Source organism: Nyctereutes procyonoides, unplaced genomic scaffold (genome assembly GCF_905146905.1).
Source record: "Nyctereutes procyonoides isolate TBG_1078 unplaced genomic scaffold, NYPRO_anot_genome, whole genome shotgun sequence".
NCBI classification, from domain to species: Eukaryota; Metazoa; Chordata; class Mammalia; order Carnivora; family Canidae; genus Nyctereutes; species Nyctereutes procyonoides.
Window position 1 is genome coordinate 33,928,401 of NW_026575052.1, and position 18,070 is coordinate 33,946,470.

General features: G+C 41.9%; 1 protein-coding gene across 2 annotated transcripts in view; it reads right to left on the bottom strand.

Annotated features, from left to right (window-relative positions):
* The window catches only part of ERBIN (erbb2 interacting protein), a 114,029-nt gene extending 100,041 nt beyond the window's left edge, over nt 1-13,988 (bottom strand). The window contains exons 1-2 of one of the 2 annotated variants that reach the window (XM_055331238.1): nt 13,858-13,982; nt 12,908-13,006 (exon numbers count right to left, since the gene is read on the bottom strand). The gene's annotated coding sequence lies outside the window, so the exon portion shown is untranslated. Of the gene's footprint in view, nt 1-12,907; nt 13,007-13,857 lie in introns of both variants that reach the window. The other variant, XM_055331237.1, reaches the window with a different exon arrangement.
* Nucleotides 13,989-18,070: the final 4,082 nt, after the last annotated feature.

Sequence of the window (18,070 nt, forward strand, 5' to 3'; positions counted from 1 at the left end):
GCTGCCCAGCTAGCTCACGCACACGCTCTCTCAAATAAAATCTTTAAAAGGTTTTTTTTTTTAACTTTGTGATTACAAATTATGTACTACTTTAGAATAAATCTTTCCATTGATCCTCTTGGCTCAAATATTTATGTCAACTTTTTTTTTTGTAAACCGAACTGAATTCCATTTATTTCTAAATTTAAAAATGATCATCTGTGACAGATGGGAATCTGCCAAAGGTGGGGGGCTGGGGATGGGGGGGATGGGCTTATTAGTCCAAGGTTTCATCATTTACATGACCCCAGAACTTCTTCTTCGGTAACAACTATTGTTTTTTTAAAGATTTTATATATTTATTCACAAAAGATGGAGAGAGAGAAAGGCAGAGACACAGACAGAGGGAGAAGCAGGCTCCACGCAGGGAACCCATGTGGGACTCGATCCCAGGACCCCAGGATCATGCCCTGAGCAGAAGGCAGATGCTCAACCACTGAGCCACCCAGGGGTCCCTTTCTGTAACAACTGTTGAAAATATTTGGAAAATATTGTTATTCTAGCTTCCAGTTAGAAGTATGGGTCTGAGGGGGAAACTAAGTACACTTTTGAGGATATAATGTGATGGATTAGCATTGTGATGGATTGTTAATACAGTGTTATATACTCGAAAATTGCTAAGAAAAAAGTAATCATGTGCTTAGATATGATGAAGGTATCACCAAATACAGTGGAGGTGATCATACTGCAATACTTGTGTATCAAATCAACACACTGTACACCATAAACTTAGACAATGTATATGGCAATGACATTTCAATACATCTGGGGAGGAGTGAAAAGTAAAAAGTAAAAAATAAACATCTGGCACAAAAAAACAGTGCCAAAGAAAATGTATACTTCAGAAACTACCTAGGGAAGGTTGGTGTAAGAGAAAAACCAACATCCGAAACTAATGATGTATTATATATTGACTAAATGATTTTAAATAAAAAATGAGAGGAAAACTGAATTTATTTTTCTAACCTCATTTACATCACTAACAAACTAAATGACCTCTAACATTTCACTTCCCCATCTGGGCCAATAGTTTCCTTTTTTACTAATTATTAAAAAAAAGATAGAAAGATAGGGTAGTTATCTAGACTGGACTGTTTTCTAAGTCACTTTCAGAGGTAAAATCCATTGATTATGAGGAAAGTATCAGCATTCTGGGGAACCTATCTTTCATTCACAGCAAATTATCTATTAATCATATTACAGCTAGGATAAGGTCAAGGCCAGTGAAACCATGTAAACTGACAAAAATATGTGCATGAACTTAAGTAGAGAGTTTGCTGAGTTTACTGTAGGGACGCCCGGGTGGCTCAGTGGTTGAGCATCTGCCTTTGGCTTGGGCATGATCCCGGGGGTCCTCGGATCGAATCCCGCATCAGGCTCTCTACATGGAGCCTTCTTCTCCCTCTGCCTGTCTCTCTGCCTCTCTCTGTCTCTCATGAAAAAATAAATAAAATCTTTAAAAAAGAGAGACAGAGTTTACTATTTTAATCAAATAAAGGACTGAAATAACTGCCATCCATTGGTATACATGATTATTACTGTGCATCATACTAAGTACAAAGCAATTCAAGGAAAATGTTTATAATTGGAATTTTTTTTTCCAGAGATAAACCAAAATCAGTCAAGAAACAAAAAGGTTCATGGAGCCATTCTAGTATTACTGAAAACATCTTCAAGAGGCAATTAAGGGGCAGAACTGTAGTAGAAGATACCAACTTTTACTTAAATCAGCCAAGAATTTTTACTTCTCTAACAAATGACATTCAGTTTAGAAAATTATCTTTTTCTCCTTCCCATTCCCACAACCAGACAATGCTTTAAAAAAAAAAAAGCAGGGCAGCCCCGGTGGCACAGCAGTTTAGCGCCGCCTGCAGCCCAGGACGTGATCCTGGAGACCCGGGATCGAGTCCCACATCGGGCTCCCTGCGTGGTGCCTGCTTCTCCCTCTGCCTGTGTCTCTGCCTCTCTCTCTAGCTGTGTCTCTATGAATAAATAAAAATAAAAATAAAAATAAAAAATTAAAATAAATTAAAAAAAAGCAAATACAGTATGATTAAATGGAAGGTCCTGGGCAGCAATAAAAATAACCTGTCCCATTAATTAAGATTAAATAAATCAGACTGCTACCCTAGCAGTGGTGGAGGGTCTCAGGCAAGGTAAGGAAATTGAGGGAAGAATTTTGTAGTTAATAGAAAACAAACTGATAGTTCCCAGAAGGGAGGTGGATGGGGGGATGGTAAAAGAGGTGATGGGGATTAAGGAGGGCATGTGTGGTGATGAGCACAGGGTGATGTATGGCAGCACTGAGTCTCTACACTGCACACCTAAAACTAATATGTTAACTAACTGGAATTTAAATAAAAACTTCAAAAAGATTTTGTAGTTAAAAATATGGGTTTCAAGTCTTCAGAATACAGCAGGTAATACATATGAAAAATCAATCCCCTTCCTCTATTTAAATACCCAGGTAAGAATACAATCAATGAAATAGCCCCATTCATAACAGCAACAGCTCTCACCCTCCCTCCATTAAGTCTGTGGAAATAAACACAGCAAAAGATACACACATTTCTTTATAATTACAAGAAATATACATATTATAAATGCCACTGAGAGGCATAAACTGTAAGAAGAAAATCATAAATGTCACTGAAAGGTGTAAACTATTAAGTGGAAAACTTATGTTCACATAAAAGGCATATGCTATTTTAGAGGTATCAATTACTTCCTAAATTAATCTATGAATTCAAAGCACTCCCAGGATACCAACAAGTATTTAGAAGTTGGTAAGAATGATTCAAGTCCACCTGGAAAATTATTTTCAAAGCAGAGTGATAGGGACCTGGGTGGCTCTGTCTGCTGAACATATTACTCTTGATTTTGGCTCAGGTCACAATCAGGGTCATTAGGTCAGGTTGGGCCCCATGCTCAGCTTGGGGTCTGCTGGGGTTTCTCTCTCCCTCTCCCTCTGCCTCTGCCCTCCCCACCACATGCATGCACACACACGGTCTCTCTCTTTCTCAAATAAATCAATATTTAAAAACAAAATAGGGGCACCTGGGTGCAAAACAGGGTGATAAGTCACAACTTTCTGATATTAAGCATAGTAAAATGAAGAAAAAAATCAAGACAGCATAGTATTATCATAATAAAAAGCAAAGAAAACTCTTGACATAGATTAAGTATATTTGGAACTTTACTATTGATAAAGATAGAATTTTAGAGGTAAAATGATTTACCCAACAAATGGTGATAGTAGATAGAAATATTCTAAGAATAAATCCAGATGATTATTTCACTCCTTAAGCCAAAAACTTAGGTTATTATATGTTTATAATCTTGGCACAAATCCTTTCCAAGAATATCATTAAATCCAAAAACGCATAAAAATTGATTAATTTAACTATATTAAAATTTGAACTTCTATATAACCAAAGCAGCATATAAGAAACAAACCAATTAAATCCATATGGAACATAAAAGGCACACAAAAATGTAATATTCCTAAAAGAATTCTTACAATGAACTTGCTAACGTCACAGTTAGTAAGGAATAGATTTAGGCCCAGGCAACCTAACTCCAAAGCCTATGTTCTTACGTATTATATACCTTACTACCTGCCTCAGATTTGCACAAGTACTTTAAGTCAGCTTATATCCAATTTGTTCAAGAATGCACTTACATACTCTTACATACTATTTGTGAAAGTATAAATTGATACAAAATCTTCAGAGAGAGAATTTGCTTCTATCAATCATTCTGAATTATACACATAGCAAATGCACTTTGGGTATTTATCCAAAAGAACAGAATCATATAAAAGTGCAAACATTTATGTGCATAAAGTATAAGATAAACATATATTCTATACAGCAGTGTCATGTATAACGACCTACAAACAACCATAACACTAATTAACACACAAACACATCTACTAGATCTCCTTATATATATTTGAAATATATGTCCCATTTATATTTAAAAATACCGACACATGTATATACACATGCACAATGATACGATGGACTACATACTGAAGTATTCAGAATAATACACAATGCACTGATAAGAGTATCTGAGACAGATGGGATTGTGGAAATTTTTCATTTGCTATATATTTTTGTACTTGAATTTTTATAACCAGAAAAAATTAACATAATTGTTTTAGCCGTTTGCCTACCAAAGCCTCTTCTACTTGTACCTTATCCAGCCCTCTAGCCTACCCTAAAATATCTCAGTCTATAAATACTTCACAAACAAAGAACTGATAGAAGTAGTATTGATTTCAGTGAGTAAGGTCAGCAAGAAGACTCCCAGGGTTTCTGGCTTGGGGATGGTTTTCAAAAGAGCAGACAAGAAACCATGTGCTGATATCAAGTATCTCTGACAAATCAAAGTGTAGCTACTATACACAGTCTCTGTTATTCTGCAGTTACTTTCAGGATAATTAAAATCTTTTGAGGTCCCCAGAGATTAACAGGGCACCCAAAGAATCCATTTGCTGCTGCCAGGATCCTTATCTTTTCCTAGAAGACGGAGAGCAAATCTTAATTCTAGTCACAGTAAGGTATCCCAGTATACTTTTTAAAGCACTTCAAAATCTCCAGGGTTGGGGAAGTCAACCAACTTCTTCTAGGCTAAGCAACAGCCTTGGCAAGGGAGATTACAGGTTTCTCACACTGGTCCTAATACAAATGAAACAATCCCATCCCCACCCACCCCTCCAGACCTTAGATTTAGCCTAAGGTTTGAAATTCTAAGGACAACATTATCAGGAAAAAAGATACATACGCCAAACTTAGGAATCACACAAACAATATAACCTAAACATGGAAAAACAGAGTTACATCAAAATCACTGCATGCAACTAAAATTGAGCTCCCACATTACCTCCACAAGGATTTATCCATTAAGAGTACTGATTCTTTGATTCTTTCCATCCACCATTCATCTGCCTTTCACATGATAACCCGGGATTGCTAAGGAATGAAATACTTCACCAAAATGTATTGTACCAAATATTGTATTTTAGAATTGTATCCCTTTAGAAATACTTTGAAAATTAATTTGACTACAGGGATTTGACTTCTGTCTGAATATGTCTGTCTGAACAAATGTTTGCCTCATCTCCCTCACCAAAAAAAGTACAGAAACAAAACTAGTTCTCACTGTCAAAGATAAATTACAACTATGCAAAGGGAAATCATGAGAATGAACCATGTGGTGCTGAATTAAAATCAGACGTATTACTGAGAAACCATTCTGTATTTATTGAAATATACTCATACATGTGAATGTGTACTTGTGTGCAAATAAAAATATCCCTTAGCTTTATATACTAGGGAGGCCTGGGTGCAGCAGATACCCCAAGAACAACAAAGACAAGAAATACCCAGATCTTGGCTTCTAAGTACCATTTTCCGCTAAAAATGACTAGAGCAAATTTAATGGTAACTCTGAACACCATTTTGTGCTGGATACAAGAAGTACTCAAGGAGGAAGAGCTGTATCAAAAAGAAAACAGAAATTAAGTCAGCTGGAAGGGGTTCTCACTAGCCAAATCCACAAAAATTTGAGTATCAAAATGAATAATAATGGATTATAATGCAACGGATGTAATAGCTAACTATGAGTTTATATAGATGTAAATAAATGAATAAGTTAAAAATAAAGAACAAAATGTTTACATAGTCCCAAATTACCTTCCTCAAAAATATGTGTTAATTACAAATGAGGAAAGAATACCTTGGCATAAGGAGGTATCTGGTAGTTACAACCATAATTGCATAATCAACGATTATCACTAATAATGGGGACAACTGAAATTGCCTACGACCTGATAAGATGCAATGAGAAGAATGCAGCATCACTCCACGATAACCCTGTCGAAGATCTAATCATAAAAATATAAATCTAATCGAAGATCAAATCATAACAACGTCACGGAAATACAATTAAGGGATATTCTATGAAATAACTAGATCTGTAATCTGTAATAAGGTCCTTGAAAGTGAACACAGACATTGTGCAGATTAAAAGACATGACAACTAAATGTAACGCAAGATTCTCGTGTGGATCTTTTTGCTCTAAAAGACATGGGAACACTAGTGAGATTTAGGTTAAGTATTCTTTGTTAACTTCCTAGTTTTGATAGTTATAATGTCATTACATAGGATAATGTCCCTACTTGTAGGAAATAAACATTAAAGTATTTTGGGGTCAGGAGGGCAACTTACTGTCATATTAGGTCAGGGACAAAAAAGTTTTTCATACTATGCTTCTTTTGGTACTATGCTTACAACTTTTCTGTAGATTTGTCATTATTTCAAACCTTTAAATATGAAAGAAGAATTACAAAAAATCTACAGCATTGCCAGAGAGGATTATATTTACAGATAATAACATAGAATGGCATTTGTTGAGAATCAAAACTGAATGGGAGTGGGGGAAGGTGGGAAATGACGACAACACAACATACATCTGAAGAACCAAATATACAAAACAAAGTAGGATCTCCAAGATCAGGAACCAGACAGGGATGTCCACTCTCACCACTGCTATTCAACATAGTATTGGAAGTCCTAGCCTCAGCAATCAGACAACAAAGTAGGATCTCCAAAAAGAGTTAAGTTTTCTTAGCAATAAGGATTGGGAGAAGTGTGTCCTGGGCAGTCAGCCAGGTAATAAAACCATAGAACAGCTGCACAGTTCAGGCCTCCAGCAAGCACTTTGTACTGCGGGATTTCTGACACTCGGTCAGTATAACTGTGAAAATAGGGGAATATTATTCCCCGAGGGAAAGGAAACACGTGTAAGAGGACAAGCTACCCACATACCCTAAAGGAGAAAGCCATTAAGTAAATAAATATACCAAAGCCAGAACAACAGGGATGCACATGGGCTGGGAGAGTACCATGAAATGACAAATGCCATACAATCTGGACCACGGTACAAAGCTTTAACCACAATGAAAAAATCTAAAATTTGAGGAAAAACCAGAAGCATGATAGATACATCAAGCACAGTATGATCAAATCTCCCATACTGCTAAGAGAGGAAACAGAAAACAATGTAAAAGTTTTATCTCAGAGATTCAACAGGTTACAAGTAAACCAAAAATAGAGCTAAAAATTAAAAATCAACTCCTATGGGGCACCTGGGTGGCTCAGCTGGTTAAGCATCTGACTCTTGATTTCAGGTCAGGTATGATCTCAGGGTCGTGAGATCCAGCCCCACATCCAGCTCTTCACTGAGCGTGGAACTTGCTCAAGATTCTCTCTCCCTAAAAAAAAAAAAAAAAAAGATTCTCTCTCCCTCTCCCTCTGTACCCACTGCCCGCCTTCCCCTGCCTCACCACTGCTCACTCTCTCAAAAAACCAACAAAAAAATTAACTCCTGTGAAAAAGAGTTCCCAGAAACTCTATCATCCCCACCAAATAAAGTAATTGAAAAGAAGTGAAGACCAAATTGGTGAGCTAAAATATCAAGCCTCAGGATTCTTTCAGAATGTAATACAAGACACACACACACACACACACACACGCACACGCACATGCACACACAAAATCAAAGTAATGAAAGCTCCCTAAATCCCAACATCCAAGTTTTTAAAGTGCAAAGTGTGCTCCTAGGGCCTTAGAAGTCCTCAGGTGTTTCAAAGAGTCTTCAAGATCAAAACGATTTTCATAATAATACTGAAACATCATTTGCCCTTTCCCATTATACTAACAGCAATGGTGCAAAAAAATGATAGGTAAAATTGCTAACACCTTAGTGCAAAAGCACTGGCATCTAGCTATATGAGCATCACTGCATATTCCCAGATTTCCCCCCATGAGGTTTTTATTCAAGTTCCAGCTAGTTAACGTACAAGTGCAATATGAGTTTCAAGTGTAGAATTTAGCAATTCATCACTTACAACATCCGGTGTTCATCCTAAGTGTCCTCCTTAATACCCATCACCTGTTTAACCCATCCCTTGCTCCCCTCCCCTCCAGTAACCATCAGTTTGTTCTCTGTAGTCATTCCCAGATCTCTTTTTAAATGTCACTTTCACCTGATTTCTTTAATAAAACAGTATAAAATAGTTTTATTAAATCTGAACTCAATACTGTCTTTTTCACATTTTATGTGAAAGAATGGCGATATTGAGGAAAAGCACCTCTGTAATTACTTCAAATGATGAGCTAACTTAATCTTTTTCTCATAAAACATCATTTCGACCTAAAAGAACAAATGACAAACTATGCTTGTAGGCTTAGGAATTCGGGAGACCTTTTCTAAAAAATAAACCAAGTACACCTGCAACTTCAAGGAAAAAACACTAACTGTATTTGTTACCAACGATTAATATTTAAACCTCCTAGTGAAAATTTAGAAATGTGGAAAATGTTTATCTGTCACTCTGAACTTGACAGCTTCACAATATTAAAGAGTTTTTTGATGAAATTAGCGGTGATGTTAACAATTTTTTTCTTTTGTTTGCTAGTACCTAAAGAAATGCATCAACATTTGGAAAACGTATAACTCAATGAACCAACATTTCTCAAACCACCATTATATGATGTCAGAAAATCATGAACAGGTAAAAGATTCATTCAAAGTGCAAAATAAACCAATGGATTATCAGGTAACAAGAATGAAAAATTCACTGATACAGTGTCCAACCTGACACCGCAGCTATATATCCTTTAAGAAATTTTGGTATGGTGGGCAGCCTGGGTGGCTCAGAGGTTTAGCGCCGCCTTTGGCCCAGGGCATGATCCTAGAGACCCGGGATGGTCAGGCTCCCTGAATGGAGCCTGCTTCTCCCTCTGCCTGTGCCTGCCTCTCTCTCTCTCTCTCTTTCTCTCTCTCTCTCTCATGAATAAATAAATCAAAACTTTAAAATAAATAAATAAATGTAGATATGAGAATTAAGCTGTTTCTATTTAACCAGACATAAAAGCCTTGGAAAAATATTCAACAATGTCCCTCTTTTTGCTAAGATTTGTTTTGAAAAATAGTTGTTTTGTTTATAACATGCAATGATTTATTTTTTTTGAACAAACCAACTGATATTTAAAAATTTTGTAGTACAGGAAGTAAAATAAATATAATCCACATAAACCAAAGCTCTGTGGGGTTCTTAGTAATTTTAAGAGTATAAAGGCATCCTAACACCAAAACGTTTGGAATAGTTGCCTTAGGTCTACTATTACTTGTAATTATATTATTATGCTATAAAGAGTAATTTCTCCTAAGGATAGATGAAATGTATAAGGCACACTGACCCAAAGCAAGTTGTCCAAGACTACTCTACTGCCTAAGTTATTCAGTGTTCTTTCCATTATCCTATTCCCTTCTGGGAACTTAAGGATGCTGTCATAGTGCCCTTCTCAACTCTTCTGGTACAGAAAAAAAGACCGGAAACCACTCAATACGTACAAAAGTAAATAGGTTCTGAATAAGGATGTCCATAGAGCTGATGTCCCCAGATGTTATTACACCCATTTTGATTATTTGTCTTTTTATTATTTTCTACTTTTTCTACTACATTCTATATACCTAAAATCATAGGTATTCTCCACATAAAGTCTTTTATTAATTTTTAGATGATCTTTTCTATTGTCTTACACACTACCATTTCTTAAGCCTGGCAAGGCCTTCATCCAATAGTACCTGAAACAAAATTTCAAGTGACAAGAATAAAGTGACAGTTCCACTGTGCTTATTTCATAAAACAAAGGAAGGCAATTTCAAAATTTTAGGGACGCCGATAGAAAAGACACCTACCTTGAGAGGTAGGACAGAAAGGAAAGTGACAAAACGAAGAAATATACAGAGAGATGTTTGTGTCAAAACCTTAAGAAGTCAAAAGCATAATAAAACAAGAAGGCATAAGGGTTTATAGAGAGTCTTATTAATAAAATTAGTATGTAAAAACCTGATCTTAACAGAAGAAATTCTGGGGATATTAAAAAAAAAAAAGAGTTCAGGAAGCATAAATAAAAACAAAATATATTAATGAGTAGCAGCTTACAATACTGGCATGTAAACTGAGTGGGAATGCAAAAAAAAAGGGTATTTATAATCAAATGGGGCAAATAATTTTTTTCTATTTATGTTGTAAAGAGTCTTTTTAGGTGATGAGCATGGTCTCAAAGTTCAGAAAAGAAGGGAAGGGCAACATACAATCAAGAAACAACAGCTGACCGTGGAGAAAATAGAGGAAGTAAATAAAGCAAACTATAAAAATAGGAAGCTAAAGAAATTAGAAGACAATGTCTAACAATAGCTAGATTCCTTTTTTACGATTAGATAACAGAGGCAAACGCTAAAGGTAAATCTGAAAAATGGGTGTAGTACGGTTCGAGTTAATGATGAAAGGCACCAAGAAAGAAACAAAAGATGCAGAGTCAATCAAAGAAAACTTGAAGGCAGAAGTGCTGAGCTCCTTCCTTACAAAAATCAAAAGTATTATCAGGCATAATCCACATAAATATTTCTATGGCAAAAGCAAAACAGCATGCATGCAAAAACTGAGCAAACTATTTTGACCAGCAAAGCACAAGTACAATTTATGTTGTCAGGACAGAAAAAAATAAAGACCTCTTTAGAATCTACAATGCAGGTGTTGGGGGGGGGGGGAATCTAATAGGGAAATAGGCAAGAGAAAGAGTCAAAACAAAAACTTCAAGCAACAGTGCCTTTAAAAAGAATCTAGGTAGGTAGCCCTCACAAAAAAGAAACTACTTTGCTATCCAACATCACTAAAATTATGCACAAACCCAAATATGTTACAAACACTGCCATAATCTATTTCTAAGACAAAACAGCTTAAACTCTTGATTATGTTCTCTATAAGCAATTATTTAAAATAAATGCTGAAACATGCACCTAACTTTCTGAAATTTTAAAGTGTTTCTTAAAGTAAGGTATTGTTTAGTACCTTAGAGTTCAGTATCACTATCGCTAAAAGAGGGGAATTTATCAATTTAGAGATTTATAAATGATATATGTAAAATGTCTCTAACTACAGCTACCACTTCATTAAGAAATAGCATGCAATAAAAACTGGGTTTCCTTTTTTGAACCACCGTAAGCTTTTCAGACACGAAAAGTTTGCAAATGCTGGATCTCAAACAGCAGGTGAACTTCATAACATAATATTTGAATTAATTAGCTGCTGGATTAAGTTTATCACCATTGAAAACTCCTAAGTACCTTCCGTAAATAGTGCCATTAAATATGTATTTTGTGCAATGTAAACAAAAGCTTTGGAAGTACTCTAGATTTACCAATTTAATCTAAAAAAAACCCCATATAATGCTAAAAAGAATACCCAAAATGTAAAGCCACTTGAATATTCTGATTACGTCTTTCTTAACCTCTTTTCAAACCCCATGGTCACATTTTAAACAAGGCCTGAAAATATGTATAGTCTGACAATAATATAAAGCCTAAAATTGATCAAGTTAATCCGGTACTGAAGTAACAAAATTCTAAGTAAACCACAAAGTAAATTTTGCCTTGGTGGTACAAAAGGAAACAAAGGTTCTACAAAGGTGAACATTTCCCATTTGTAAAGTGTGCTGTCTCCATCTAAATACACTACTGATCCTTTAAAAAAAAAAATCAAGAACTTTATAAATGGACTTAAGCAGTCATTTTCAAGTGCTACAATACTTTTCACTTGTAAAATTTACTAATGCAGAGAAACATCTTCACAAAGTGATAATTCTTTATAAAAGACTTGCTCTATTAAGGCTCTGCTGCTCTGAGGCCAAGTATAAGCCATATAAGGAAACTGAAGTTCAATGCCATTTATTTTGTTCTGCTCTTTTAGATGCCCAAGAATAACCTCTTTCGTTGCTTAATATTACTTACCCAAGTCATAAAGCAGATCACCTATACACTTTAAATTCCTTCATAAAGCTACTCTGACTTAACAGGAATGACTTGAAGGTCCACAATCTTACCAACACAAACAAACAATAAATTTCTAAAAATATCTCCAAGGACTACACTCTGAGGGGGGGGGGGGGAATCAAGACAATATACAGTAAGAGTGGAAAGACTCTCATTTTGAAATGCAGTTCACCTAACAACAAACAAGCTGTGAAATAATTTGATCCTGCTCTTCAAAAGTTATCTTTTCTCTGAACTAAAGAATGCCAACTATTTTTCACAGGGTAGCACGAGCAAAGTAAGTATTAATTTATAGTTAAGATATACCTACCAAAGGATGCCACACTTCTTTAACATTTATTCAAAAGCACAGTATTAGGTTTCACCTACTTTACCAAAGTACTGAGAGAAAAAAAAAAATTAAGACACACTAAAATACCGAATAAAAAAGCTATTTGTGTTTGTTGTGAGCAAAGTAGTTTTCTCTACAAAGACTACCGATTGGCTCAGAAGTGTTTATAACTCCGACTGGTGGGCTGTCTCCCCGGCTTCACTAATTCCTGCCCCCACAGGAGGTCCCTGTGGCTTATTAGACAGAACCAGCCAAAACCTTAGGACCAAAACCTAAAACCTACAGAGACCTAAGGAAAGTACTATTCTAAAGGGACAGATGTTTGTTATAATCAATACGACTCCCACAACGACCCCTTTAAGCATTTCACTTCCCTCTCTATACATTCTGTTCTCAACTGCAGAGAAGTCTTAACAGATCAAACTACTCACGGCTGTATTTTTGTTTTTTGTTTTTTCACTACAAGGCTGGGCGACCATAACGCTCACTCTCTCTTTCTCCTTCCTAGGTCAGTTAACAAGAAACATTGAGCAGAAAACTTGCTTTCGATTCATTGACCAAACAAGTATCATTAGGGTTGTAGATGTCTGAAAGGAGCCACTTAACTGGAGAAACAGATCACTCACCTAAAATTCACAAAAAAACAACAGAACACAACAGGGAAGACTCAGAAGGGCAAGGTCCGTGGATAAAAATCCAACCAAAGACGTTTCTAAAGGTTGCAACTAGAAAAACAGAATGAAGTAAAATAAAGTAAAATAAAATGAAGTAAAATAAAATAAAATAATAAAGATAAAATAAAAAATAAAGTAAAATAACATAAAGGTACTAAAATAAATGAAATAATAAAATAAAGATAAAATAAAAAATATTAAAGTAAAATAAAAAAGGTAATAAAGTTAAATAAAATAAAGGTAATAAAATAAAATAAAAAAGTAAAATAAAATAGATAACAATAAAGTAAAATAAAGGTAATAAAATAAAGTAAAATAACAAAGTAAAATCAAAGTAAATAAAAAAATAAAATAAAATAAGCAAAACAAAGTAAAATTGAATTAAATAAAGTAAAACTAAATCAATAAAATTAAATAAAGTAAACAAATAAAGTAAAATAAAATAGAACAAACAAAAACGAAGGCAGAAGTCGCAGAGCCGGTAACAGTACCACAACTGCGGCAGCCATCTCAACGGCGGTAAAGCCCTCGCTGCAGGGACCTAACTTTCCCCCCAAAACAGAAGTTGCCAGGTTCAGCAACTTCCCTGACGCAGAAGTGCACACGCCGTACAGGTTTGGGGGAAGTCGGCGTTGCGGAGCGGGGCGGCACAGAGGCCCTGCCGCGCCGGCTCTCGGGCTCTCGGGCTCTCGGGCTCTCGGGCTCTCGGGGTCTCCGGCCCCGGGTCCCGCCGCTCCGCCGCCGGCGCCGCCTCCCGCCCGACCGGGCTCGGGGCTGGCGCGGGGCTGGCGCGGGGCTGGCGCGGGGCTGGCGCGGGGCGGCTCGGGGGGCGCGGGGGGCGCGGGGGGGGGGGCCCGGGAGCTCCGGGCTCCGGCTCGGGCGCTGCGGCGGGAGCTAGTTACCTGTCGGGGCGCCGCTCAGGGCCGCTCCCCCGCCGCTCCGCCCGCCATGCTCCGCTCCCTCCCGGGGCGCCCGGGCCGCGGCCGAGCGGATGTGCGGCGGCCGGGGCGGCGGGCCCGGGCGGCGGCGGGGGCGGGGCGGCGCTCCGGGGCCGCCGGGCAGGGCCGTCCCAGCCCGACCGGGATCTCCGCCGAGCAGGGAAAAAAAAAAAAAAAAAAAAAAAAAAACTTTTCAGTCGTGACACCGCCCGGAATCACGGCGCGCAAGTGCGTCCCCGCGGCGGCGGGCCCGGGCTGGGGGCCGGGGGCCGGGGGCCGGGGGCGCGGGGGGTGCAGGGGGGCGCGGGGGGCGCGGGGCGCGGGGTCCCGGCCGCGCTAGGCCTCCGGCTCCGGGTTATTGTCTCGACAGCGCCCGCCGCGCCCTCCGCCCGCCGCCGCCCCGGGGCCGCCGCCGAGGGGCCGGGCGAGCTTGCGGGCGGCCCCCTCCCCGCCCCGCCCCTCCCGTCCCCGGGCCGCCGTCCGTCCGTCCGTCCGTCCCTCCGTCCGTCCCTCTCGGCGCCGCGGCGGGCCGGCCCTCGAGCCGCGCTCTCCTCCCTCTCCCGGCTTCCCGCCGCCGGCCCCTCGCTCCCCGGCTCGCTCTTCCTCCGGGCGGCCGCGGCGGGGGCGCCCCCGGGCGGCGCAGGGGGGGGCGCGGGGGGCGGGGGGGCGGGGCGCGGGGGTCCTCTCGGGCTCGCGGGGCCGCGGCGGGGGCCGAGGCTGCGTCCCGCGCCGCCGCGCCACCTTCGCTCGGGCTAGCGAGCCTGCGAGGGGAGGGAGGGGCGGGGAGGGGGGAAGGGGGAGGGGGGAGGGAGGGAGAGAAAGGCGGAGCAGGGAGCCGGGCGGAGGGGAGTGCCGGCCTCGCAGGCCGCGCGGCAGCAGCAGCAGCGCCACCGCCACCGCCCCGGCGGGCAGGGGGAGAGACGGCGCGCGGCGGGGCAGGGGCGGGGCGGGGCGGGGCGCCTCCCGCGGGCTTGGCCCCCCCGCCCACGGCCGGGCAGGAGGCCTGCGCGAGCCAGTCCCGGCGCGCGGGGGCGGCGGCGGCGGGGGCGGGGGCGGAGGCGCGCAGGGGGGGCGCGCAGGGGGGGCGCGGGGGGAGGGCCCGGCGCCGGGGCTGCGCGTCCGAGGCGCAGCCGAGCCGGGACCCCAGCTCCTCCGCGCAGCCGGGGCGCTGAGCCCCCCGCCCTCCAAGCCGCCTCGGCCCGGGCCCCGGCCCCGGCCCCGGCCCACGACCGTCCCGGGGGCGCGGGGTTCAGGTCCAGCCCCGCTCCGCGGGCTGCAGGTAGCCCCGCGCGGCCCTCCCACTTCCTCTAAGGGCTCGTCGCGTTGCAGGAAACCGCAGCGGCGGCCGGGGCAGCTTCCCACGCCGGCCCCTCCGGCTCGGGGCTCCTCCGAGTCTCAGCCTCGCACGCGCGAGGAGACAAAGCCGGCGCTGGGGTTGGGGGAGGGGGATGGCCCGCGAAACGGCCTCAAGATCGTGCCTTTGTTCCGGGGAGCCTCGGACACGCTCCGAAAGCGACGTGGGCCCCCAGCCCCCGGCCCCGGCGCCGCAGCCCCGCATCGCGCCGCGCCGGCCCGGAGCATCCAGCCTGGCACGGTTTGCGTTTATTGCGGAGCGAGACTCCTAAGCGTTCCACCAACACATATGGCAGAGAGCGCTGCAACCGTAACATTGCACATTTTTTTGCAGTCACTGCCTTAAATGTGTTAACAGACAGGACGGCCTTGTTCTGGAGCAGGAGCGTAAGCGATGCGGAACAAGCCGAGCCGATCCCCGCCCCCAGCCTCCGCGGCGCGGAACCCTGCGCCGGGCGCCGATTAGCCGCTGGGTCCCCCACGCCTTTGCTTCAGTTCTTCCGTCTGTGTTCCAGAGATAATCATTTATTGCCAAGTTTGAATACAGAACCGTATGCCCTATAGGTAATGTTTGGCTTGCATCCAAAGGAAGGAGTTCATAAAGTCCATCGAAGAACTGATTGTTCACCGAGGTGAGCCGGACGCGAGTGAGAACGCTTGAAGTCACTCCAGAGGTGGTCAAGACCCTCTGGTTAGTGCCACAGCGTTTTCGCTACTTGCAGAGCTGCTGGAATGAACGCAGGTAGTTCTTTAGGGCAAGAGCAGAAGTTGAAGGTTCCCAAATAGCACCGGGGTGCTCAGGCTGACTCAGTCCTGCACTGGAGGTGGGAGAGCGTTGAACTACGGCTTGGAAACGAAATGACAGCCAGGTGTAATAGTAACTGACACCGAACCAGTTAAGTCACGTGACTATGAATCTTAGCCGTTGCCTAAAATCTTAAGGTTGGTATATTGTTTAAGTGCTATTTTTAGTCTCACAAAAAGGATTGCCTGCGAGCTGGAAGGGTCACCCTAGTGAAGCAGCCCCAGGATGGAGTGTCCCCCCATACCAGCTGCAATCTGGAATTCCAATGTTGTATCTAGTCTCAGGTTACTTCAAGACCCCTTTATTTATTTAAGATTTTAGTTATTCATGAGAGACACAATGAGAGAGGCAGCGGGAGAAGCAGGCTCCATGCAGGGAGCCCAATGTGGGACTCGATCACCGGTCTCCAGGATCACGCCCCAGGCTGAAGGCAGGCACTAAACCACTGAGCCACCCAGGGATTCCTCAAGACCCCTTTAAATGTGGCATCATAGATTTCCAAACCTAAATAATAGGACCAGACCAGTCCCTAGGTTAGGACCTGTACTGACCCTGGCCTTATCCGCCCCCCACACACACACACCATCTCCCCCTATTTAAACTCCTCCTTGGGGACCCATCAGCTGATTACCACTTAGTCTGGAAAACTTTCTCTAACCAAAACCCCTCCTCCAGCTCACCTAAAATTTTGCTGCTGGAGTTTAATCCCTTTGAGTAGTTTATTTCCCTAGAACAAAGCTGTAATCCTGGGAAAGGTAATATTTAAGCCTTATTAGTCATTTATACCTAATTCATCAGATTGTTTCCCCAAAGCAGCTTTTGATGGCAGGGAATATAGAGATAGCATATGCCGATGCTGTCAAAATAGGAGCGGGAAGGGCGGCCCAGGTGGCTCAGCGGTTTGGCGTGGCCTTCAGCCCAGGGCCTGATCCTGGAGACCAGGGATCAAGTCCCACGTCGGGCTCCATGCATGAGGCCTGCTTCTCCCTCTGCCTGTGTCTTGGCCTCTCTCTGTGTTGTCTCTCATGAATAAATGAATAAGATATATAAAAAATAATAAAAAAAAAGGAGAGGGAAATGTGGTTGCATTCTTTGGGGAAATATATGGAGAGAAGTACAGACAATAAAGTGCCTCCCCATTTTATTGCTAAATGAGTCCCACGTGGGGCAAGAATGAGCCCCAAAGCACTGACTTTAAGAGGCCGGAAGCCAGGATACACTTAGCAATATTACCTATTTTGACAAATATTCTTTCATGATGCCTTTGCAAAGTATCTTCAGCAGGAATTGTGTCTGTGCTCATACAGAAGGGTGGAATGACAGCTGTATGATCAGGGTATCCAATAATCAGGAATAATGATTCATCTTTGTTATTCATCACTGACTACTCAGTTCTAACTCACATGAGCACCACATACAGATAGAGCCAAATCTTCCATTTGTTCTTTTATTATAAGGCACTCTCTTGTTCTGTGCTTTACAGATTAGTTTCCTTTGAAAATCCTCCCACAGTTCAACTAAGATGGACTTAACATTTCAATTATGATTAAAAGGAGAACTAAAACCCCACCTTCAACAAGCCTAACTGTGCTTCTGTAATGATTAACTGAACTCCAGGACCACCGACTGACCGTAGAGAGAAAGCTAATAACTTTGTTGATACTATTACTTCATCTTCCCCCATTGTGATTCTCTAAATAATTCTCTGTGAAAGGCAGGGAATTCTTTGGGATTCTGCTTCCCAATGGCTGGGCTCAGGAGAGGAATTACTATCTGCTAGCAATAAGCCACATATCTGAAGCAAAGTCTTAAGTCTTAAGCATTCCAGGGAATGCACACAGCATCCATCAGGGGGGAAAAAAAAAGTCTCAGGAAAGAGCCTATCTACTGTTTTCAAAAGGGTCCCCCTGTCATTTCCCCGTGAAGGCCAAGCAACTGCACAGAAGCACTATGAAAATCAAGTAAGCAGAGGGCAAAGGAAGGTTCAGGATGATCACTCTTCTTTTTTCTTTCTTTTGT